The sequence below is a fragment of the Euprymna scolopes genome, chromosome 8 (assembly GCF_053919585.1).
Source record: "Euprymna scolopes isolate OS-2025 chromosome 8, ASM5391958v1, whole genome shotgun sequence".
NCBI lineage: Eukaryota > Metazoa > Mollusca > Cephalopoda > Sepiida > Sepiolidae > Euprymna > Euprymna scolopes.
The window spans coordinates 124,518,496-124,545,770 of record NC_136489.1 but is presented as its reverse complement, the minus strand read 5'-3'; the positions used below and the strand labels follow the sequence as shown (position 1 = coordinate 124,545,770).

Below are 27,275 nucleotides of genomic sequence, written 5' to 3'. Positions count from 1 at the left end.
TAGCATTGTAACTTATTAGAATTGACAAAACAATCAGTTGAAACCATTGCTTTTTTTTTTTTTTTTTAATCTGAAAACTTCATTTATCGACTACAAAATCTCGTCCCAATAGTGTAGAAGCGAGAAGCGCTCCTTTTTCTTCTTTTTAATAAATCGTATCTCTCTACATTTTGATAAACAAAAATATAGCAAATTATATAGGTTCGGTTCTCCACACTCATAAACAGCTGATGCATTAATCTCACAAGGTTACTAAAGATCACAGTGTATTATCTGTTCTGATGTTACACTTCACCTTTTCTGTCCTGGGTCAGTGGAGGAGAAATCCTTCATGACTGAGGCAATTTTAATTTTTGTTCCTACCCAGAGTACCCTTTTTGGGGAAGCTAGATTTTCTCCACATCAAAATCCGCACTTGTATCTAACTCTGCCCTCGTGAGAAGGCAAACACTGTAGTATTTGTTAACGTACGTACGTGTGTCACGGTTTTCAGATTAGAACTTATTCGATCGGGAGATCCTATTTATTAAAAAGGGAATAAAAAGTGATAACATACTACGAACATTAAATTACTATAGATAGGCTAATTTATTGTTCATAGCCTGTTATCGCCTTTCCTCTTTTTTTAATAAATAGGATCTCCCGATCACAGAAGACGCAATGTAAAAAAAAAAAAAAATTATGCCGCTTTTGAGTCGTACGTGAAACTTAAACATGCCTCTTTGATCTTCTGGTTTCTAAAGATGGTGTAATGATATCGTGAGGTTTCCGTTCGCGCCGAGCGTCAATACAATGGGGGATATGTCACAGACTCCAATAAGGATATTGGAGATAAACCGTAATAGCCAGATATATTTGGCACTACATTAACCAAACTACATAAATAAATACTTTTACAGTTTTAACAAAAGAGCTACAATAATATCGCGTGGTCTCCATTATTCACGCTGAACGTCAACAGAATGCCCAGAATATATTAAATGTGAAAGATACCGCTGTGGAATTTCCACATGTCTCGCCTGTAATAATAATAATAATAATAATAATAATAATACAGGCAGCAATATCAACATTCAATAGCGAAAAGGAAGCTAAAAAAAAACAAAAAAAAAAAACATGTTTAGGTTTTGTTGTTGTTTGTTTTTTTTAGAGAATTGATAATTATTCTCATCTTGGTCAAAAAAATAGTCAAAATATTACGACCGATGGAACCTCCGACCTTATAATTAACAGGTTCGAAGGTCAACATCGGCTGAAACGTTGTGAAAACAAGAACCAAACTGAAAATAGCAATCCGAATAATACAAAACAAAATATTCATCGCTAATTTACAAAAGATTTTAAATAATGCCTTCTGATATGTTTTCATAATACGCGAGACATAAATAAAACGTTATAAATTATTAAATACAGAAAAAAAAATCGTTAAAATAAATTTAAAAAAAGAGAAATGATTGCAAATTAGAGGTGCATGCACTCTGGATGAAAAAAAAAAAAAAAAAAAAAGGTCATAAAGTGAGGGATCAACTTCTGTAAATCAACAGTAAATGAAACGGTCCCTCATTTTGTGACCATTTCAAAAAGTGTCTTTGGGTCAACCCAGCTTTTTTATGTAATCTGCTCAATGTATCTACCCGCCGTTGCCCAGGAGTTTTTACTTTCATTTTTGTTTTTTGTTTGTTTGTTTGTTTTTTCGCTTTATCTTATTAAACAAGAGTTTGAAAGTTAATTATTACGGTATTGTTTAGTCATTTAATGATTGACTGAACCAACTGTTTTTATTTTATAAAGTTATAACTAATGTTGTTTGAATCTAAAACTAATGGATGAAAACAGCTTACAAAACTTTCAATACGCGAGGATTTGCTAAGAATTTTAATGCCAAGAAGGATTTTCCATTCGACAATTTAAATACTTTTAACTTCCCTTTAAAATTCTTGAAGAAATGCATATTTTTACACTATTAAATAAATTATTAAAATGTCCGACTTGGTTATGGAGAAACAAAAATGCATTCCGAGGGATTTAATTTCGAAATTATCTTTTTTAAATAGGAACTCTAGAATTTCGTTTTATGTTATACAGTTTCATTTTCGGGTACTTATGTGGAGAAAGTACCACGCTATTTTTTTTGGTAAAACTATACAAACACCGTGACAGCGAATTAACCCTACCCCTAACCCTAACCCCAACCCTAACCCTAAACCTAACCTTAACCTTAACCCTAACCCTAACCTTAACCCTAACCCTAATCCTAACCCTAACGCTGTCACGGTGTTTGTATAATAATACCTTTTTTTTAATAGTATTTTCAGGTTAAATTCAAGCTTTGTGGTATCTTTTATTTATTTAAATTGTTAGGTGAAAGTACAAAATAGTTACAAAAATATCCTCTCCTGTTCATGTTAAAAATGGGCTTCTAAATAATAAGGTTATTATTTCAGCGCGGTAGCTTCTCTGCATAAGTACCCATTTTTATATTATTTCAATAAATATTCGATTAATAGTAAAATAATAATAATAGTGGTGCTGTCTGTGCTTCTACAGAATTTGAACCGACTTTTGCTGAACCAAACCTAAAATTTAGTTTAGAGTTAAAGAAAAAGAAAGACAAAACGGTTCGGTTCGAATTGTGTACAAGTGCCAAAATAATAAAATATGGAATTATCAAAAGTTATGTTGACACCAGAAACACACGGACATACGAGAAGTGGTCACACAATTTTATTTATAAGAGAAATAGATGTGTTCAACAAAAATATAGCTTTTGTTTTGTTTTTAGAGAAGAGAAACTACAGTCAAGGTGGAATTCATATTTAGTTGTTTCTTATTCCTATATTATAGCTAGAAAATAATGGTTGGTATTGTTTTTATTTTTGTAAGCATAAAAACGAGAAAGAAAATAAAATATATAAAAAAAAAAACAAGACCAGAGAAATCCGTCCGGGTCGGCATAAAGAGAATATACGGACAAAATAAAGACGAATTATTAAATATAAACACGAGTGTTCGTTTTTAGAAATATTATAAAAAAAAAAATAAATAAAAAATAACTGTTCATCTACTTTATAGTCAGTTGTAGAGTTGTACAAATTATTGTTATTATTATTATTATTATTATTATTACGTACATTTAAATACACATATTAAGCGATGACGAAGGGATGGGGGGGGGTGTCGAAGTAAAAACAAACCTTTCTCTAGTGCATTGGCACCGTAATGACTCTTTAGCACCAGTTAACAAATAAACAAACAAAAGAGAAAACATCGTAGAGAGAGAAACTAAAGTTTGTTGAATGTGATCAGCTTACCTTCCACGACGGGCACTGAAACAGAATTTTGTTTTCCCCCCAGTGCAAGGCCTTAGGTCATAATTACTAAGGGCAAAAACCCAAACACAGCAGCAGCCATTACTGTTGTTCCATGACGTCACAAGGAAGAAGCTTAATATGCAAGTCAATGGAGTTATCTGCCCTTGGTTTCTCTTCACTCCTTCTTTGTTTATTTATACTTTTTTTTTTTTTTTTCTACTTTCCCAGGCAGGAAAAGATAATCTCCACCCTTCTCCAATCTCTCTCTCTCTCTGTAGAGACTTGACCGTGGCTTATAACAGTGGGGTCAGTGCTTCGACAGCATACCTAGGGTTGGTTTAACAGTTCCAATCTAAATATCTAATATTGGAAAATGTCTGTGTATATAAAATGAAGTATGTGCATATGTTTATACATGTACATGATTTAGTCCTAAACTAATTAACCGATCATTATGAATTTTGGAAAACAGCTGCTAGGCAAAGGGTAGGTAAAGTGAGCGATATTTAGTTTAATTTAATTTATGAAAGGGGAGACGAATAAACGCTCTTCATCAAAATTCAGATACCTCTGATTTTTGTGCAATTTTAATCATAATTATTCCCCGAATTTCAATTTTTTAAGTATATTATTAAAGGCTTTTTTAGGGGCATAATATGGGCAGAACCATCCATTTGAAAATTCAAATACTTCAGATTTGCATTGAATTTGATGTGCAGTCATTAGCTACCAGTTAAGCAAGATTTCCTGAAATATATTTTCCTCTTAAGACTTCTTAAACCTAAGAGAAATTTTCTAGAATCAAAATCATGTAATGGATTTTAATTAAAAATTGGAATAAGGATTTTAAAAATAAGGTTTAGTAGCATTATGTATTTATTTTAATATTCATAAAGGGGATTTAAAAGTGGCGATGACAACAAGTGCGACTACCTGACATCCAGATGTAAGGTTCTACTGGGAGATGGCTATTATATAATGCGACACAATAGAGTGCGCAAATATCTCCACTAAAAATCTGTAAAATGTTGAATATCCAGTGTATCAGCATGTCGTGGCAACATATACCAGAAAAAACAGTTGGAAATAAGTTATACACTATCCTTTATGACCATAAAATTACTACAGCTATGTAGCTTAGAAAACGGAGCTGTTATACCTGATATAGTGTTGTGGGACAAGAGGGAGAAAGTAGCAACCCTAGTTGAAGTAACTGTCTCTAATGATGCTGACCTTAAGAGAGAGAAGATAAGTAAATACCGAGGTTTTATGTACAATATGAAAAGAAACTGGAACCTTAAGATCTCCATCATTCAAGTAATTATAGGAGCAACCGGCCTTGTGAAAAAGAATTTCAAAAACTACCTGCTGGATATACCCAGTGAACCAAGTGCAAACAATTGCATGTAAAGGAACGGTTAGAATCTTAAAAAGATCTCTCGGTTGGAGTGACTGAAATTGTGGGTGATTGTCTGCTCAATCCCAATAAAAAAAAAAAAAAGAAAAAAATAAAGAAAATTAAAACAAAATGAAAAAAAGTCTTGTTTGGGGAATTCATTTTGCCTGTCCTGAGACGTGTATTCCTTTAATATCCATATGAACACTGATATAATATGACATAATAATTTATACAATGAATCTCTTTTAGGGGCTCAAAAAAAAGGAAACGTTTCAAAAAGCTATTTACCTGTTTTTGTTTGGGTTCAGATCATCCTTCCAGTCATTACCTCCTCCAAAAAGAGGAAGCATTAGTCGTCTGTGGTACCCTCACTAGGAATGTCAATGAGTTTGATCATGGCAAATTTTTGAAACCATTAAGACTGCTCTCATTTGGGTGGAGTTGGGAAGGGAGCCGGATTTACACATTAAATTGATCTTGTGTCACATCCTCTCTTGGTGAGAAGAAGATTAAATATTACTAGGGCTAGGACAACAGCATATTCTTTTTTATTGTTTTGACTCTTGGGTGTGTATCTATAGATATCTTATAGAGTGATGTGGTTCTCGGTTGATTAACTGCGTCTGTGTCGGATATATACTCGAGAGTCCAAACAATGATAAGAATATTCTGTTGTCATAGCCCTAAATATTACCCAACTACAAACCACTACATTGTGAAATGGGAAGAATACCTGCCATGTTCTATGGAATGGGTTATGTCAGTGGCGTTTTGGAAGTCTCAATAGTTTTCTTGTTGTTGTTGTTTTTCTTCTTGTTCATTTACATAAAAAATATTAAAAGTAGCTGGATCTTTTTTTTTTTTTTTTTACAAAAGAGTCACCACTTATCAAAGCCCGGAGGCCACTCGAGGATAAGGGTTAATGTGTATACATTAGTCAATGTCATTATAGTGTAGTAAACACAAGTAGTGGAAATTTTGTAAATTGGATTACTTAGGGGGACGGTTCATCAAGAACTTGTTTATGTTGGACTTGAAGACAATCAAATTGTAGTTAGCTGGAAAGCCGGCAAATGGAAGAGAGTTCCACAGGCGTGCATTTATAAGAAATAAGCTTTGTTCATGGAATCTACGTTTAAGTTTAGGCACAGATAAAAAGTGTGGGAAATTATTGATAGTGGTTTGGGCTAGACGAGTGTTTTTCATGAAAATTTGGCAAGTGGGGGGACCAGAAATTGGAGCTCAGACGAGCACTTGCCATGAAAATAACGATAAAGCAAAGACAGGCTCGCAACGTCTCTTCTGTGGGAAAGAGGTTGTAGGGAAGAGAAACGGGCATCTCCCACTAAGCTATGAAGTCCATTTTGAACTCTGTCAAGGCAGGATAAGCTGCTTTTAGAAGCTCCTGCCCAGATGTGGCAAAAAAAAAAAAAAAAAAAATGCTACCACCACCTAAAAAACAAACAAAATGCGGATTGTAGTAAATAATAGAACTGTAGCAGTTAAATCATTAAGATTTATTTTCTTTTTGTATTTACATGTAATCAATCATGATTAGTACGTGGTTTGGTGAACTAACACAGATATGTTCAGACTTGCATAGTCATACATTAAGCGGTCCTGGATATGACCTTAAACTATATCCAGTGGTGAGGCCCCAGCTTGTGGGCTTTGGAGAGTGTGGAACCACCCTTTAATTACCATTGCTCCCAGGTCCACTCTGACCCGGAGTGGTAGTACCTGTTAAAACAAAAACAACCAACCAACCATACATTAAGCATGTGCACCTTTCTCCATTTCGTGACCAAACTGTTTGGTGACCAGATATGAACAGTTCCAGCTGAAATATCAGGGTGACAAGATATTATATTCCTTACTCGCATCTCGTCATGATTTTGGTAAGATACAAGACCAAAAGAACTGGACTCAACTCAATTCCTTTTCTCTAATACATGTCCGTTAGACCAATCTGTTTTATATTCTTGATTTCGTGTACTGATGAAGCTGTTAAATAAAGTCATTATAAATTGTAAAGACGTTTGTCTTCTTAACTTGACCTCTGGTGATCCTTTTTTTTTTCTTCTGCGTCTAACACAAGCCCGGTCAGATGAATACAGAATTTTTTTTTTTTTTACATAATTTTTCGTAATTTTTATTCAATTTCTAAGTTTTTCTTTGGATTGTATTACTATTCTTCTTATTTTACTCTTTTATTTCTTTAAGGTATATATATATATATATATATATATATATATATATATATATATATATATATATATATATATATATATACACACAAATTGAGAAATAATCATTTCATCTATTTTATTTTAATTTTATCTTAATTTTAGTGTTGTTGTCTTTAAAAAAAATGTTCTTATTTTGATGTGTATATATATATATATATATATATATATATATATATATATATATATATATATACTAGCAAAAGTACCCGTCGTTGACTGAGTTCAAAAACAACCTACAGAAAATGGACTCTGATTTATGGAAGTATGATAGGTTATGAAAAGGAAGGGTTGTAAAGAGATAGCTTCGAATTCGGGGGTATCAAAACCTAAGCAAAATATGATGAAAGTAAAAATAAAATAGATAAACACCATAATTTATTATATCATACCTGTTCACACTGAAACACTTATCACAATATTTTGTGGATCTATATTAAAAAACCTTGTTAAACTTTGTGACATATTTCCATTCTATGCAGTCAGGCGCGAACGAACATCCCATAATTTTATTATACCATATTTCTTCAAACTGAAACATAATTATCACAGATAAATATGAAAAGTCTTTATTAAAGTGTGTGCCTATTTCCATTCTATGGAGGCCAGGCGTGAACGCAGACCTGACAATTTTATTATACCATCCCTATTTAAGTTAAAACATACTAATCAAAGTATTCTTATGTACATCTATATCAAAAACCCTTGTAAAAGTTTTTTTTTTCATTTTTTATTTCCATACTTTGGGTGCCAGGCGCGAATGCAGACCCTACAATTTTTATGAACCACCGTTCTGCCAGATCAAACATACCCATTCCTGATCCTCGATACATCTTCTATCATTATATGTAATCAGTTTTTTTAAAATAGTCAACCATATAGGAGCCTATTCGTGACCACACATACACAGACGTTCATTTTTATATTATAGAAGATATATGTGTGTGTGTGTGTGTGTGTGTGTGTGTGTGTGTGTGCGCGCGCGCTAGCAGGACGAACCAATGTTGCCTGGGATTGAATGAGGTTCATTGAACTGCCAATACTTTCATTGTCATTGGAATTGGCGAATTCGTCCATTTTCAATCAAATCAATTCATTGCCGGCTCTAGAGCACTGGGAGGAAGCTTCACATGCCTCCCTGCAGTGACTTTTCTTCTTTTTTTTTTTTTTTTTTTATTACATTTTCACCCCAAACAAGGCACATTGCCACTTTGGTGTAGGGGGCTTCTATCATGGGAAACATCTACTAGGGTACTATGTAGGGATTAGGGCAGCGAGATGTTGGTTCACGTTGCACTTGAACTTATGCAGTTGGGGAAGCAGTGACCTGGAATGGAATTCCAAAGTCTAGCAGTTCTGGGGAAGAAACTACTGGAGTAGAAAGATCTTTTACATCTAGGGATCTCTACAGTGTGGGGGTGGGATTTTGCAGCTTGTCGGGTCTGTCGAGGGTGTTCACGTCGTGGGGGCACAAGTGCTTGCAGTTCTTCAGAGCATTCACCATTATAATACTTGTAGAACAGGCAGAGGGATGCAACGTTTCGACGATGGGACAGAGGCTGAAGTTTAGATGCCAGTTTAGGGCCTATCAGATTTGCGACTCTCTTTTGAACCCTGTCAAGGAGCGAGAGACTAGTAGCCGATGCACCGGCCCAAATATGACAGCAATACTCCATACATGGGCGAATAGTGGCCTTATAGAGGTACAGGATACTTTCGGGTGTTAGAAGTTTTCTAGCACGGTAGAGAGAGCCCACCTTCCTCGCAGCGGCCCTGGCAATGCCCTCGATGTAATTGTTCCAGCTCATGTTTCCTGTGAACGTTAGGCCAAGGAGCTTGAAAGACGTACTCTCAGCTAAAGAGTTGTTGGCCATTGCTATAGGTGGTAGAGAAGGTTTCTTGTAATTATTGAATGAAACCAGTTTTGTCTTGGTGGCATTGAACGTTACCATCCATTTTTGTCCCCATTCCACTACTGATTTGAGGTCATCCTCTAGTGTTTCTGCCATTACTTTAGATATATGTTCATTTGTTTTCCTGTCGTGCCTGCTATAGAGTGCGGTGTCATCAGCATATATACCCATCTTAGAGGCAATTTTGTCGGGGAGGTCATTTATGAATATCAGGAACAGCAGAGGACCAAGGATAGATCCCTGGGGCACTCCGGCATTTATATTATATTGTTTAGACGTACGACCGTCGAGGACAACCTGGATTTTTCTCTTATCTAAGAAGGATTTAATTATGTTAAGTATTCTACCAGTGATACCGTAAGATCTAATCTTCCTGAGGAGACCCTCATGCCATACCCTGTCAAAAGCCTTAGATATATCTCGAGCTACCGCTCTGCCCTCTCCCGCTTTGTCCAGTGAATGGTATATGCGTTCAGAGATTACAGTGAGGATGTCTGCCGTGGAACAGGCTTGTCTAAATCCATATTGATGGTCGGTCAGAAGTTTAGCATCTGTAAGGTGCTGGACTAGAGCTGGACTAAAATAGTCCAAAATAGATTATAGTCTACATTGCTCTGTAGAGAACCTACTGTTGATTTTATGAAATTATTTTTATATATAATAGTTTAAATGAAAGTTTAAATGTCAAAAATCAAGTATTATGTTGAAACATTCATTTTGAACGTGCCCCTGTCTTATCAAGAACCTACTGTTGATTTTATATGTCAGGTCCTTCTGATTGTTTGGTGATAAAACTTCTCAAATACAATTCTGATGTTAGGTTATATATATGTGTTAACTTTAATCAAAATCGGACTGTTCCCTATTTAATTGGATTTTTTCGATCATTGATTTTCAATACTTATCGGAGGCATTCCATTACAAAACCTATCTAAAAACACTTTTTTTTCTTTTTTTTTTTTAAAGAACATTTTCTTTGATAATATTTCTAAAAACGAACACTCGTGTTTATATTCAATAATTCGTCTTTATTCTGTCTGTATATTCTCTTTATGCCGACCCGGAGTGATTTCTCTTGTTTTTTTTTGTTTTTTTTGTTTGTTTTTTTAAATTTTATTTCTCGTTTTTATGCATAAAGTGCATATGTGTGAAATTTCCAAAAAATTGGCCCAGCCGCGTCTAAGAATGCATACTGGATTATCTTTTTTTTCTGTGTGTGTGTGTGTGTGTGTGTGTGTGTGTTTGTATGTGTGTGTGTGTGTGTGTGTGTGTGTGTGTGTGTGTGTGTGTGTGTGTGTGTTTGTGTGTGTATGTGTGTTTGTGTGTGTGTGTCTCTCTCTCACACACACACACACACACACATACACATACACACACAAAATGCCTTTTACGTATAAGTAGAGCTATATCTAAGTGTGTGCGTATATGTATACAGAGTGAGCCAAAAGTAAGTGGGCAGTATTGTTTTATAACATATAGTTGTACGTATACATGATCTCAACATTTATCTATTATAAATGCAACTATATATAATAAGACAATGCTGTCCACCTGCTTTTGCTTCACCCTGTAGATATGTTGGTGTCTGTGTGCGTAAATACAAGTATAAAAACCGTGTGTTTTATTATTTTAATGGCGGCGAATTTTAAATTAAAATAAACCACAGAAAAAAAATATTTTTATCGTGCAAATATGTGGTTTATGCCAAAGATTAATTTTTGGCATTTATAATTTCAATACAATTTTGGGCAGCTCGCGTGTATATGGCATAATCTCGAGGTCCAATTTTTATAAACTCCAGGCATTAAATTAGGCTGGTTTTCGGCAGAAAAATGAAACAATTTTTAGAAAGTATATGATTGTCTTAGCAGAAAAACGAATAAAATAGAATCTGAAGTAATGAACCACGTAACAAAATATGAATTTATGTATTGTTTCATTTCTCTGTTAAATAAATAGCTATAAATATATAAAAACGTATATTTTGTTCGTTTACTTTATTCAATCAAGTGCTTACTTCCAATATTTAAATATTTTTTTTAATTAATTACATATTTTGTTATTTTAAAACTTTAATAATTTTTATTTTTATTTTAAAACTAATAATTCATAATATTCGTGATTTGACGGTGTAAAATACTGATGTAACCTTTCTAGAGTTGTCGAAGTTTGCTGGGACTTAACTGCACGACTGCCGAAAAGTGCCCACTTGAGGGTGAAGGAATTCATGTTTTTCGCCAAATTTTTCGATATTTGTCATCCAAAAAGTCGAGCTACAAAATGATACCGACCTCGTGAAAATCCGTCCCCTTTGACGAAAGTTTTAGGCAAACATACAAGCATACATACATACATGATGATTGCAACGTCTTGGCAGACGAGTGCCACTCCCTCAGACATTTAAAATCCATGAGCCCAAATGTCTGAGGGAGTATCTATACAAATATGATGTTACAGAGTCTTAGCTTTGTACGACAGCTAAGTTTCTCTCTCGGTTCAAAATGTTGAGATCCAGCAACAAGCAAGAGCAAGATAGCTAGCAACAAATTAAACTGCAGACCAGCTTAATGCGGGTACTGGTCTTCCGCTTTATGGTTTTTTAAATCAGAGATTTTCTTCTCCTAAAAAGGTTGCCTTCACCACGGCTTACGGGAGCCCTCTCCACCCCAATACACATATACACACACACAAATATACATGGTGCTAGTTGGCTGTTGACCCAGAAAAAGAGTTCATTCGCCCTTTGGAAGGTCTTGTTTTTAATCCTTGAGGGAGACTAGCCGCCCTCCTCACCAAACAAGTCTGGTGGGGGAATCAGTTTAGCCGCCGGTGACCCGACCATGAGGCAGGTAGTACTGGGTTACATGGTACCAGTAGCATATGACATGACCTGATATACATACATACATATATACATACATACATACATAGATTTAAATAGACAGGTGAAATTTATATTATAGATGGTACACCTTCTACTAGTGATGTTACCTCAATTAACAGCACTAAACTGTATATTTGATATCAGATGAATTCTTGACATTCACATACTTTATCCTACAAGCAAAGCTTGCCCAACTATTCAAAATAACATAACATTGGAAGTCCAAGTAAGATACTCTTCACGTGACTACACGCTGGTTTACCCAAAGAAATAGCACTAAGCTGGATACTCCACCAGACTAGATGAATTCTTGTTCTGGAATCGATCAATACCAAATACTATAAGAGAGATAAACTATAACATAGTTAAGTGATCAATCGGGGTAGGAAAATTAGATTTATCCACTGTCTTAATAACCTGACAGCTTTGAGAAGTAGGAGAGAACCTTAAATGACTTGCATATCAATGCATCGCATAAAGAAATCAAGAAAAAAGGAAAGAGCCCCCTTAATTTCTGAAAACTAACTGAGCTAAAATGAAAAAAAAAAAAAAAACCCTAGGAGAAAAGCAATTATGACACAAAGGTGACTGTTAAGCAAATTCTATCCAGCTTTTGAATCTGATATCTGCAGTTGAGAATTGAAATATCAGTCAATCCACTGTCCAAGAGGAGATAACTCTATATTTTATGGAAAGCCTGTTTTTATTTTTTTTTATTATTCCAAAATTAATATCTACAAATTTCACTGCTTTTAGCTGAACTTTTACCATTAGAACCGCTGAGAAATTTGAGCCATTAACAAAACAATTAATCTATTTCTATCATTATACCAAAGTTGAGTCAGTAGATGAAAATTCATTCGGGTATGTAACAGAAAATGATTAGTCCAGTAGAAACTGAGCCATTTTGTTGACCTTTTATCAAGTAGGCTGAAGTATTGGCATTGAGTAGTTTGATGAGGTCCACCCTCTCAGGCCTTACCTCGCGTCTTTGAGGTGGAATTAGTTCATTGTTAACTGCCTGAGGCACCCTAACTCGGAAATATCAAGAGGCAATTTTTAATAGACCAGAGTGCCCATTCTTTAGGGACACTGGCTTGATTTTCCCACCTTCTGGTTTGTGTCACATCTTCCTGCAGTGAGGGGAAAGTAAATACCCAGTCTGGCAGAAATTGGGTTATTTCAGTGTCTTTTTATCTATCGGGCTGTGGTACTAATTGTCAGTTGAACTACGAGGTCTACCTTCCTAAGCCCTGCCTGCGGGATCAGATTTTGCATGCAGAAGTATTTGATGAAACAACAAGAAAGTCAAAGATCTTACTTGAAAACAAAATAAGTTAAGCAGAGGGAATATGGTATTCCCTCTGCTTAACTTTTTTTGTTTTCAAGTAAGATCTTTGACTTTCTTGTTGTTTCATCAAATACTTCTGCATGCAAAATCCGATCCCGCATTTTGCTAATTCCTACCCTCTGATGAGAAGTAGAGTATTTCTTCGAAACTCCGCGGATTAAGGACTAGCCATTTATCTAGTGTTTCCTTTTCAGATTAAATATGTTTTTAACTCATTTCAAAGTGTTTTTAACATATTTTATTAATTGTTTGCTCATATTATAAGCTCTATTTCCTATTTGGTTTTATCGAGCTTTTATATCTGTCTGAGATAATTTTATAAATATTAATTCTTTAATATTTATAATTTACTTTAATTTTACCATCTTGGATTATTTTGGTAAATTCAATTGTAATTTTCATTTTATTTATATATATATATATATATATATAAATAAATATATATATATATATATATATATATATATATATATATATATATATATATGCAGATAAAGTATATAGGGCCCAAGCAAAGCCGGGCTGAACTGCTAGTATATTTTTAAAATAGGAAATATTTTTTTCAAAATTGTATAATACTTTATCAAGCTTATAGTTATTTTGTTACTATTGTCTCACCACCTATCAAGGCCTAGAGCTACTCGAGAATAAGGTTTAGCGAGATGAAAATGTTTGTCAGCTGAAAGATGAGGAACACTATGGGAGTACTAAAATTGATTAATGAAATTAACTAAGTTTGATTAGGTGACTTATTGCGTAATGCGATTTGAATAAAAGTTTCGTTTTATTTTTACCTAAGCTCATATTTTAGTCTTTGATATATTTTTTTTTTACATAGGCATCACCACTAATCAAGGCCAAGAGGCCACTCGAGGATAAAGGTTAAAGAGTGTACACTAGAAATTGGACAATATAGTAATCGTTAGTAATGGAAATTTGGTAAATTTGTTAACTTATTTCTATTTCTATTGTATAAAAGGAACTGTGTGCGTGTGTGTGAGAGAGAGAAAGAGAGTTCCTTATGAGCTCGGAAATGGCTGGGACAATTTTTTTTTTAAATTCACACAAAGTTATTTGATGTGTCTGGGAGTGTTTTATGTAGGTTTTGCGTCAGAATGCGTCTGATAAGTATTGAGAATCGATAATCAAAAAAATCCAATTAAAGAAAGAAGTCAGAGTTTGACTAAAGTTAACACTTTTATACCACTTGACATCACAAGTGCATTTGAGAAGTTTTATCACTGCACAAGCCGACAGGCCCAGCCTATAAAATTAACTTTAGCTTTTTTTATAAGACAGGGGCGCATTCAAAATGAATGTTTCTTTTTAGAGCACAATTGAACCATGATACTTGACTTTTGTACATTTAACTTTAATTCAAGTGATTTCATAAAAATGATTTCATAAAATTAACAATTGGTTCTTTGATAAGACAGGGGCGCGTTTGAAATGAATGTTTCTGTTTAGAATACAATCGAACTATGATACTTGACTTTTGCATTTTAAATTTAAAGTGAAGCCATTATTTACAGATAATTATATAAAATCAACAGTAGATTCTCTACAGTGCAATGTAGACTACAATGTATTGTGGACTAAGTCAGTGCGGGGAGACATGTGAAACTTTCTCTCGGTTCACCACAAGAGCTGGCAATCAAACGATTTGATCGAAAAATGGTCGATTTCACCGATTTCAATGACAATAAAAACATGGTAGTGTAAAATATTTGTTGATCCTTGTTCAATCCCGGGCAACGTCAGCTCTTCTTGCTAGTTATTGGTATAACTCTATCTGGTATCGAGCACTCTGTTAGTGCAAGGTATACTGTCTTATATTTGGTTCTATTCTGATTTTGAAAATTTAGGTTTCTTGAATCGATGCATAAAAGTGATGTTCCAGCCACACCTGTTGAACACTGTATGACTAAGCTTACTGTTTTAAATTCTTTGTTGTGTTAATTAATGGTGGCCTAAAGGTTGAATACCAGACTGTGGAGTTAGACTGGGTCTGAATCCGTTAACCAACAGTAATTATCAGTTCTTACACTGATAATTGCATAAGCATGAAACACTAGTGTCTGTAGGCAAAAATAATAAATCTAATATATAAAAAGCTATATATTTATCTGTTGGTCTGTCTGCCTCCATATTTTCAAACTTTATCTCCTCTGAAACCAAAAGTCGTAGAGTGGCGCTAAGGGGCCTCAAATTGGATTTTTTACGGGCCGTTCTTTTATGGGTCTTTAGGCAGTTAAAATGGGTCAAAATTTAAAACATCGTTATACATTTTGTACATTCATCTTAGTTTATTTTTAATTTTTAATCGGGTTATACGTGTGTCACGTTGGTACAGTGGTAACGTCACCAGTTTTAAATGCTACAGTTTCGATTTCGATTCTAGCTGATAGCACCTAAATACTTTTTTTTTTACTTTTGAAATCTTGACAATAATAACAGATACGAAATCTGAATAAATTAAAATATCATATTTAAGCGTATTTTACGCCCAGGTAAAGCCCCCCCCCCCACCCCGCTAATATTAAAAAATTAAAATATTGTATATATATGAGGGACATTCCAAAAGTAATGCCTCCTATTTTTATTCTGTCCAGTTGGATCAGAGGGGGTTGCAAATTACATTGTTATGATGGCTGAACTTATGCATTCATGAACTAAACGTTTCATCTCTCCTTTGCAGATATTGACGGTGTGAGACTAAGAAAGCAACCCCTGTCATGGACATGCGTCAGAAGCAGAGATGCGTCATTGAATTCCTCCATGCAGAATAAACTGAACCAATCAACATTCACCGGCACCTAATGAATGTTTATGAAGCCGATGCAGTTAATGTCCGCACAGTTAGGAGATGGATGCATCAATTTCTAGAGTGACGACAGAGATGTGAGTGACAAAGTGCATTCCAACCTTTTATGACTAAGGCATACAAAATAGGCTGTCAAAAGTGCATTAAGAATGGTGGTAACTATGTAGAAAAATAAATTCTGGAGTACGAAGGGTCTCTCGTTTTAATAGTATCACTCCCGTCTTCGTAGCTCTTCAATGTTTTAGTTTTTGATTAAAAAAATAGGAGGCCTTACTTTTGGAGTGACCCTCATATATATATATATATATATATATATATATATATATATATATATATATATATATATATATATAATTCAAACACGGTAGTGTTTGAATATATGGTTAAGTGGCAGTTTTAGTCATTTAGAACTGCTTTAAAGCTTCACCGCTCACTCATTTTTCGACCAAATCTCAAACAATTATTACAGTTTATAGATCATCTTCTCAGCTATATTGTGAAAAAACTTTTTTCAATTTTCGTCCAGTAAAACAAAAGTTATGGTGAATTTTCTGGTGTTCAAAATTTTAAAAGTATGTAAGGAGTTCAGTGACGCTTTTTATGAATGGTTTCCATAGCAACCACATCGTTGCAGCGACTACTTGTGGCTACCAATTCGAAAAGAGAAGTAACTAGTGAAACAGAGAGAATGAAAGCATGAAAGGGAGATAATTCGGAGGGATTTTATTGAAAGTAGAGGAGTACAGTAAATTGTTATTACATATGTGTTTAGGGGGGGGGGGGAATAAGACTGAAATTAAACAAAGAACAAGTGAATTTATTGGAAGCCTGGAAAAAAGCATGTATTATAATAGAAAAATGCGAGCATGAAAAGTAATATGGTTAAGCTTAAGCATGGAAAAACTGGAAACTTAAACATGGAAAAAAGTTGTTAAAACTGGAAAAGAAAAGGACAAGATATTCTAGTAAAAAATATAATAAATTTATAACTATTGCAGCATTCAGAATTTTTTTTTTAAATTCAATTTATAACATTATATAATCAATTCTCAATGCTGAAATATTTTAAGTTATAAATTTATTATATTTTTTACCAGAATATCTTGTTCTTTTCTTTTTCAGTTTTAATAACTAGTCCTTTACTTTTCCATGTTTAAGCTTAACCATATTATTTTTCATGCTCGCATTTTTCTATTGTAATATATATTTAAAATTGAATTATCACAGACACGTGTTTCATCATTTACGACTCATCAGCATGGCTGAACCTAGTGAGATAATAAACCATAATCCCAGAATTGTAAGCCTTAAACACTACCCTTGAGCTCACTGTTGCTAGTGCTGAAATGTTTCCGGATTTTTTAGATGTTATTTATTTGTTTATTTTTGTTTCCAATATTTTTTTAATGGATTCACTTATTCATATGAAAGTGCATTTTTACCTAAATGCAAGTTAGGAATAATTTTTGCTTCACCAATGTGATATATATTGAATTGTTTATATGGTATAAAAATTTTATTCATACAAATACTTTTTGGATACACATTTCATTTTAGAATAGTCAAGACATTTTGATGGTAATCCTAAATTTTATCTTAATTAATCACATGACTGTACTTATATGTAACTTCTTGCCTTCATATTGAATAGTGGCCTGAAGAAGCTCTGTTAGTTTCAATCTAGAACTGAAATATATATAGGAAATATATATAGAAATATATATATAGGAATATTAGTCCTGAAGTCCTACCTAACTAATATTCCTGGTGAACCAAGTGCAAAAGAGATCCAGACAATTGCACTTAAGGGAACAGCAAGGATACTAAAGATACTCTCTTTTTAGAGCTCTCGGTTGGTTTCAATAAAAAAACAGGGCAATGTTGGCAGCTAGTTTGGCTGCCCCATACCCGGCATTACAATCTTCAAAGAAAGAAAATGCAAAAAAAAAAAAAAAGGGGGAACTGAAACAATCTGCAGATGTGTAGCCAAACAATTTTGTATAAATAAAAAAAAAAAGTTTCATACAAGATGAATATATGACCAGGGCTTTACCTACTCGACTAGTCTGGGAGTGGTTCCCACTCCTACTCTTAAAAAGATAAGAGCTGCTTCTTTCCCCACTCTATCTTAAAATAACCTGTTGGAAAAATCTACACATTCCAACATTATTTTCAAATAAACCTATACATACTTGCCTCTTCACTGCTGGATAAGAAATGAACCCTTCACTCCTTGGCTGTGGCAAAAAGAAGCTTCTGCAGTGCACTCTTTTCTATAAAGTCCAAAATATGGTTTCGTTTATTATTGAGCTCATTCAAACAAACAACGTTAGTATTCATTGGATTATACCTTGCGGACATAAACTTAACTAGATTATATACATATAATAGCAGATGTACCCGGCGTTGCCTGATATTAAACGTAACATTAAATTCCTTAAAAAAAAAAAAAAAGTAAAAAACGGAAAGAAACTAAGACATGTACATGTGAATATTATATTGTGAACAAAATACTCGAGCTGAGATCCAAACCAAAGCCTAAAGACAGTGAGTCAAGTACGATAACCATTAGGCCAGCTTGACACAATATTTAAAAAGTAATTTTGAAACCTACTCATTCTAAAACTAAGTAATTTGTCATCTGAACGATTCACGCATGTGCATGCGTGAAAGTTGATAAACAGATAAAAATCCGATTCCATCCACGTATCAATTTTCCAATTTTGACCCTTTAGTAGCCATTTTTGTCCGGATAAAAATGGATTAAAAAGTTTTCAACATGTCTGGAGATCCTATATACCAAATTTCAAATCTGTAGATCAAAAATTTGTTGAGCATATAGGTTGAGAAGCGTCCCCACACACATATTTTTATATAGATACTAGAAGATGCACCTGGTGTTGCCCAGTATTAAACGTAGCGTGAAATTCCTTTAAAAAAATGAAGTAAAAAAAAAACAAAACGGAAGAAACTGAGACATGTACATGCAAGTATTATGTTTTTTTTTTTTTCTAAACTGTTCTGTTCACTTCTTGTAGGTTAAAAATAAAGATACTCAAGCAGAGATCGAAACCAAAACCTAAAGACAGTAAGTCACGTACGATAACCATTAGGCCAGCTTGACACGTTATTTAAAAAAATGTTTTAAAACCTACTTGTTTTTAAATTAAGTAATTTGTCATCTGAACGATTCACGCATGTGCATTCGTGAAACAATTGATAAACAGATAAAAATTTGCCAAATCCCACGTACCAATTTTCAATTTTGACCCCTTAGCAGCCATTTTTTCCGGAGGAAAACAAATTAGGAAGTTTTCCACATGTCTGATTGACATATACACGAAATTTCAAGCCTGTAGATCAAAAATCCGTTGAGTATATAGGTTGAGAAGTGTTCTCGTTCTCTCTCTCTCTCTCTCTCTCTCTCTCACATACACACACACTCTCACTTTTATAGATATTCTAGAAAATATACCTCGTCGTAAAATGCGCATAAATATTATATTTTAATTAATGTAGAATTTTTATTTATTATAAACGGAAATACTGTAGGTATTAAACATAAGGATTGGTATTTTTTTTTTTTTTAATTTACTTACAAGAAGAAATGAACTGTTTAGAAAAAAACATAATACTCACATGCACTTGAATGAATGAGGATATCTATATCTATATCTATATATATATATATATATATATAAGCGAGAACGTGCGTGTGTGAGGACACTTCTTAACCTATATACTCAACGGATGGCTGCTAAGGGATCAAAATTGAAAAATTAGTACTTGGGAGCCGTCAAATTTTTATCTGTTCATCAACTATTTCACGAATGTATATATGTGAATCGTTCAGATGACAATCTTTCACGATAAACACCCGTCTAGCTGAAGCCACTGTTAATAATTTTCCTCACTCTTTATCTGTGCCAAAATCAAAACGTAAATTCCATGAACAAAGCTTCTTTCTTAGAAGTGCATGCCTGTGGAACTCTCTTCAGTTTGCCTGTTTCCCACCTGACTACAAATTGGATGTCTTCAAGTCATAAACAAATTCCTGATGAACCGCCTCCTTAGGTAAGACACTTTATCAAATCTCCAAAACTAACGATTACTACAATACTATCCCATTGTACAATGCACTGTACATGCAATAATCCTTATCCCCGAGTGGCTTCCGGGCCTTGAAAAGTGGTGACTACCATGTAAAAAAAAAATTCTTAAAAAAAATGAAAAAAATTTTTTTTTTAGATTATAAAAACCGAAACACGTGCATGCGAATATTATGTTTTTTTCTAAACAGTTCATTTCTTCTTGTAAGTAAATTAAAAAAAAAATATTCGAGCTGAGATCGAAACCAAAACCTAAAGACAGTAAGTCAAGTACGATAACCATTACACCAGCTTGACATGGCTTTCAAAAAGTGTTTTCAAAACAACTCATACTTAACATAAGGAAGCAGTCATATTTTACGACCGCGCATGCGCAGTTGTGAAACAGTTGAACACAGATAAAAATCCGGTGGCCTCCCATGTACTAATTTAAAAAAATGTTTTACTCCTTTTGTCCGGATGAAAACCGATGAAAACGTTTGAATAACCTATACACGAAAGTTCAAGTCTGTAGATCAAAAATCCGTTGAGTATATAGGTTGAGAAGTGTTCTCACACACGCACATTCTCACTTTATATATATATATATATATATATATATATATATATAGATAGATAGATAGATAGATAGATAGATAGATAGATATCCTCATTCATTCAACCTTGAAGTACCCTTTTTACACTATCATTTTAATTTGCATTTTCAATTTATTAATAAACAGATAAACAAAATATATAATATAATTACACATATCTATTTTGCTAATAACATTTCCTCCGATGAGATGAGCCATTCATTGAAAATCTATGGATTAAGAAAAAAAAATTTTTTTTTACTCCTTGTCAAAATAATTTTTTTTGTAAATCTAATCCTAATTCAGAATTTTCATTCATGTTATTGCTCTATCTCGTATATTGAGCTTTTTTTTTTATCTGGTTGGGATTGTCTTAAATACATTACGCCATTTTGAATTGGAAATTCAAAATGGCGTAATGTAAACATATTATAAAGTATTTACAGCTTCTCTTCCAATTTTAGGATTTTTAATCATGTCAAAACGCACTTTGTTTCCTTTTGATGGATTGATCGTTGCTATTTGTTCTGATGAGTTAGGAGGAAAATAGATTCACTGATTGATATAATAATTAAGTTATTGATTTTGTTCTACGAAACGGATACTGCTAAGAATTGTAAATGTCAACTGAATTAAAGGAATAAATTGTAAGATGGTCAACATCATGAACTTTGGAATATAATCTTTTGTCATTCATTCATTATATTGCTCTGCAATTACATTGAGCTCCTTAAATAAGGACTGGTAAATATTATAAGGAAATAAAGTATATTTCCACATAATATAAAGCTGAACGTCTGTGTGTGTGCCTGGTCACGAATAGGCTCCTATATGGTTGACTATTATAGAAAACTGGTCACATATAATGATAGAAGATGTATCGAGACACAGGAATGAGTATGTTTGATCTGGCATAATGATCATTCATTAAAATTGTGGGGTCTGCATACGCGCCTGGTCCACAACGTATGGAAATAAAAAATTTAAAAATTAAAAAAAAACGTTTACAAGTGTTTTTGATATAGATGTACATAATAATACTTTGATAAGTATGTTTTAATTAAAATAGGGATGGTATAATAAAATAGTGGGGTCTGCGTTCGCGCCTGGCCTCCATCAAATGGAAATAGGCACAAACTTTAATAAAGACTTTTCATATCTATCTGCGTAAGTGCACTTTGATAATTATGTTTCAGTTTGAAGAAATGTGGTATAATAAAATTATGGGGTGTTCGTTCGCGCCTGACCTCCATAGAATGGAAATATGTCACAAAGTTTAACAAGGTTTTTTAATATAGGTTCACAGAATATTGTGATAAGTGTTTCAGTGTGAACAGGTATGGTATAATAAATTATGGGGGTTATCTATTTTATTTTACTTTCATCATATTTTGCTTTGGTTTTGATACCCCCGAATTCGAAGCCATCTCTTTACAACCCTTCCTTTTCATAACCTATCATACTTCATACTTTCATAAATCAGAGTCCATTTTCTGTAGGCTGTTTTTGAAACCAGTCAACGACGGGTACTTTTGCTAGTGTATATATATATATATATATATATATATATATATATATATATATATATATATATATATATATATATACATATATATATATATATATATATATATATATACATATATATATATATATATATATATATATATATATACATATATATATATATATATATATATATATATATATATATACATATATATATATATATACATATATATATATATATATATATATATATATATATATATATATATATATATATATATATATATATATATATATATATATATATATATATATATATATATATATATATATATATAGGGGTTGGACAAAATGGAAAAACTTTGTGAATTTTGTTTCAATAAGTACGTGTTTTAAACCTATAAACCTTGAAAAATTACCAAAATGTTAGTTTCATGATTTTAGCAAGATATGCGTCTTTCTGGCGTGGCCCCAAGAATGTCTGCATGGATCGTGAGAGAAAACATGTGCTGGTGCAAGACCTTTTCTACTAATAAAGAATATGATGTTTATTTAGAATCACACTTGATTATAAACAAAAAATAAAAAAAAGTCTTTATGCTGTACATGCTCAAAACGAAAATGAAGATGTCACATTCCAAAATTTGCGTAAATTGATTAAGTATTTTTCAATTAAAAAATCCAATTTTACGATTTTTAGTGATTAAAAGTTAATTATTTTGAATGCAAGCAGGATTTTTTTTTTTTTGTTTTGGTAGAATTGAATTGTCACCCTTGAACATTTTGGTAGAATTGAATTGTCACCCTTGAATATTTTGGTAGAATTGAATTGTCACCCTTGAATATTGGCAAAATTTAAACAAATATGGCCGCTGCTTGCATCTTTAGGGTTTACTAATATAATTTGCTTTTCTTTATTAAAAAAACACTGCTTGATAAATTAATATAATTTTTACAATATGACATCTTCCTTCCGTGGTGAGTACGTACATCATGTTAATTTTATTTTATTTCGGACCATTAGTCTCATCTTATCTTTTTATTTATCACCTGACGAAGGCCAGAGGAAGTTGGCCGAAACGTTGTGCACCAATAAAAAGATAAGATGAGACTAATAGTCCGAAATAAAATAAAATTAACATACAATGCTCATCTCAAAAATAAAAAATTCCAATAAGGAATAATATATATATATATATACGTACATCATAAAAAGATTTCTGTATTTTTGTTTCTTAATCAATTGTAATTCTACATATACACCATATTCTTTATTATTCAGAACATATAATATAATGCAACTGAATTATCTAGATATGACCAATGTTGGAAGGGGGGGGCGGACAGAAAATGATTTGCACCAGCACATTTTTTCCTGTCACGGGCACTATAGATATTCATAGGCCCACACCAGAAAGACTTGTATCTTAATGAAAACATAAAACCAACATTTTCATAATTTTTCAACTTTTATAGGTTTAAAACACATTAATTGATGCAAAATTCACAAGATGGCTCCATTATTTTGTCCAACCCGTGTATATATATATATATATATATATATATATATATATATATATATATATATATAATGGCAGTGGAGTTTAGTTTCCTAGAAGTACATCCAATGAAACAATATGTATCTTCGAAAAAGTGCTCAACTTGAGATAACTAGGTTTAAGGACAGGGACAAACTATTAAATATTAAACAAGAAACTGCTATATCCTGCAAGCATTTCAGAATACATGCACTTAAAGAACTCTGAGCTTGAAGATGAACAACTACAATAGCAACTATCCCCATCCCCCCCAAAAAAGAGGATGAGGCCATGATTATGATCCTACCCAATTGATTACATAAGTCTCTTAATATTCTATTTTCTCAAGCAGTTATAATATTACTAACCTGAATAAATGCATATATGATAGGTGGCCATCGGAAATATCTATAGTCTTTGACCACCGACCAGGGGAGACAGAATGTTGAATTCTCAAGTACTTTATAACGCAAAACCAAAAGATGAGATAAAAAAAAAAAAAAGAATATAAAAGGGAAGAAAAAAAATAAGAGGTTAAGATATGGAAAGATAAAAGCCTGTGAGAACTGGATCGTTCAAAGACCTTACTTATCCTCCCCCACACATAACCCCCCCACCCATATAAGGTGACAAGATTCTAATTTTGTAAACGAAATAAGGAAATGTTTTTGTCTTGAAATGTCAGTTTTCGAGGGTAATTCTTGGCCTGAAGACGTAATCTCCCCAGCACGGGTGATTACAAAAACATGTATGCACATACGTAGCCATCAATGTTTGTATAAATAAATTTAATATTATATATATATATATATATATATATATATATATATATATATATATATATATATATATATATACAGTGATGATCATATTTATTGGCACGGAAAAATAAAAGTTAATTTTTGTCTAATAAATTCTAAAAAAGGGATTAAATTAAAGAAACTAACAAAGTATATTATGTATTTTTAACTGGCCTTTCCGATGCAGCAATCGGATTTTAGAAAAAATAAATAACAAAGGAACAACAAACATAATTGCAAAAATACCTTGTTCAAAATTATTGGCACGGCTTTGTTTTTCTTTTAGTATCAGTATAATATCAATCAATGTCCGGTTTACGTGCTTCCTGAACTTTTTTATAGCCATATTATGCTTGTTTAACGCTAATTCAGTGAATAATTTTTTTCAGATAATTTTTAGATAGCGATTTATTTAAACTATTATAAGTGACTAAATTATAATTTTCAATCGCCATGGTTAAAACTAAGGAACACAGCGAAGACGTCAGGAAGCTTGTTGTAGCATGCCATACCAATGGGGAGGGCTATGATAAGATTTCAAAGAAGCTAAACCTTCCCAAATCCACTGTTAGAACCATAATAAACAAGTTCAAATCGCAAGGCCACGTTATGAGTTTAGAGGGTTGAGGGAGAAAAAGGATTCTTTCCCCAAGAGATGAACGGAAAATTGTTCGACAAGTAAAACAAAACCCAAGGATCTCTGTTGGGGAGATTGTTGATGAACAGAGCACCTCTGGAGTGAATGTATCTCGACATACAGTTGGTAGAGTTTTGAAGAGAGCTGGTTTAAAAGCATGTCGTCCGAGAAAGACTACCTTATTGAAGCCTATGCACCTGAAAGCAAGGCTAGCCTTTGCAAAACGTCATATTGATAAAGATGTTGCATTCTGGAAACGTGTTCTATGGACTGACGAAACGAAAATAGAGTTATTTGGCCATAATAAAGTGTCTTATATTTACAGAAAATCTGGCGAAGCTTTCCTGCCTAAGAACACCATACCCACAGTGAAGCACGGTGGAGGCAGTTTGATGTTTTGGGGATCCTTTGCTGCCTCTGGACCAGGGCGACTTGTTAAGGTCACAGGTAGCATAAAAAAGGAAGATTATGTTAAAATATTCGATGAAAACCTGAAAGACTCTGCTAAAGAGCTCTCACTTGGTCGTCGTTGGTGGTTCATGCAAGATAATGACCCAAAGCATTCGGCTAAACTGACTAAGAAATGGCTTGAGGACAATCATATTAATGTTTTGGAGTGGCCATCACAAAGCCCAGACCTTAATCCAATTGAAAATTTATGGAGAACATTAAAATTGAGGGTAATGCAAAGGAAGCCTAAGAATCTTATTCAATTGGAGGATTATTGTCAGGAAGAGTGGGCTAAAATTACTACTGAAGAGTGCAACAACTTGGTTGTAAACTATGAAAAGCGACTGAGGAAGGTAATCAAGGCCAAAGGCTATACAATTGATTATTAAATAAATCGTGCCAATAATTTGGAACAAGGGTTTTTTTGAAATTATGTTTGTTGTTCTTTTGTTATTTATTTTTTTTTAAAATCCGATTGCTGCATCGGAAAGGCCATTTAAAAATACATAATATACTTTGTTATTTTCTTTAATTTAATCCCTTTTTTAGAATTTATTAGACAAAATTTAACTTTTATTTTACCGTGCCAATAAATATGATCATCACTGTATATATATATATACACAGGTTGGACAAAATAATGGAAACATCTTGTGAATTTTGCATCACTTAATGTGTTTTAAACCTATATATATATATTGTCATCCACATACAGTACTGTTTCGTTGTATCACAACTCATTGGTGCAGCTAGACAGGCAACTGCCTCAAGTCATGATCAGAACCCGACCGCCCAAATGACAGTCAAGGCTTCTCACCATTATACTATACGGCTGATATGCTAGCAGAGAGACTCGATGTTGCTCTAAACAGAAACATTCATTTTGAATGCAACCTAGTGTTAATTTCATAGGCTGAGCCTTTTTGCTTGTGTGATAATAAAACTTCTCAAATGCACTTGTGATATTAGGTTGTACAAGGTATTAACTGAAAGCAAAATCGTCTGTTCCTTATTTCAATGGATTTTTCAGTTATCGATTATCGATACTTATCGAAGACATTCTGTCATGAAACCTATCTAAGAACACTGCCAGATACATAAAGTACATTTGTGTGAAATGAGCCCACCCACACACACACACACATGCACACACAAATGGAGAAACATAGACAAAGTTCCTTTTATATATATATTTAATTTCATTGAGTTTGTAATTAAATTTATTTTTTCTTTTATTTGGGAATCTGTTTTTCTTCTTTTTTTTTTTTGCAAATTCTATTTTAGAATCATTTTTAAATCATTTTTTTCTTTTTCAAATTAATTCAAAGATAATTTCCATTCATTTTCAGATCATTAAAATGAAATGTTAGGTTAAGAAAAATTGACATTTTCAAAAACTTATTTCCACTTTCATTTTATTTTGCACCAGCAGGGCCACCTAGCGTTGCTTGGGGACCTTATAAAACAATAAGTAATTGAATTTGATTTTTAACATACGTGTTATTCTTAGTATAGAGGATTTTTTGATGTCTGTATCATTAGCTATCTCGACCAAAAGAGTATTTTACCTACCCTAGGACGGGTATTACACAACATATATATATATATATATATATATATATATATATATATATATGAAATAATTGTACTTTACCTAGGACAGGAAATTTACAGCACATATATGAAATATTTTTTTCTTTCCCAGGACGGTAATGTACAACACATATTT

The 27,275-nt window shown here is 33.0% G+C and overlaps 2 protein-coding genes across 4 annotated transcripts in view; one reads left to right on the top strand and one right to left on the bottom strand.

Annotated features, from left to right (window-relative positions):
• The window catches only part of LOC145283752 (ubiquitin thioesterase zranb1-B-like), a 578,310-nt gene that overhangs the window by 341,397 nt on the left and 209,638 nt on the right, over positions 1 to 27,275 (bottom strand). The window contains exon 1 of one of the 3 annotated variants that reach the window (XM_080132813.1): positions 3,312 to 3,498. The exons of 1 other annotated variant lie outside the window; for it this stretch is intronic. The gene's annotated coding sequence lies outside the window, so the exon portion shown is untranslated. Of the gene's footprint in view, positions 1 to 3,311; positions 3,499 to 27,275 lie in introns of those variants that run through there. One more of the 3 variants, XM_080132815.1, reaches the window with a different exon arrangement.
• LOC145283754 (protein D2-like) overlaps positions 1 to 27,275 on the top strand; it is a 197,704-nt gene that overhangs the window by 58,635 nt on the left and 111,794 nt on the right. The gene's annotated exons all lie outside the window — the stretch shown is intronic.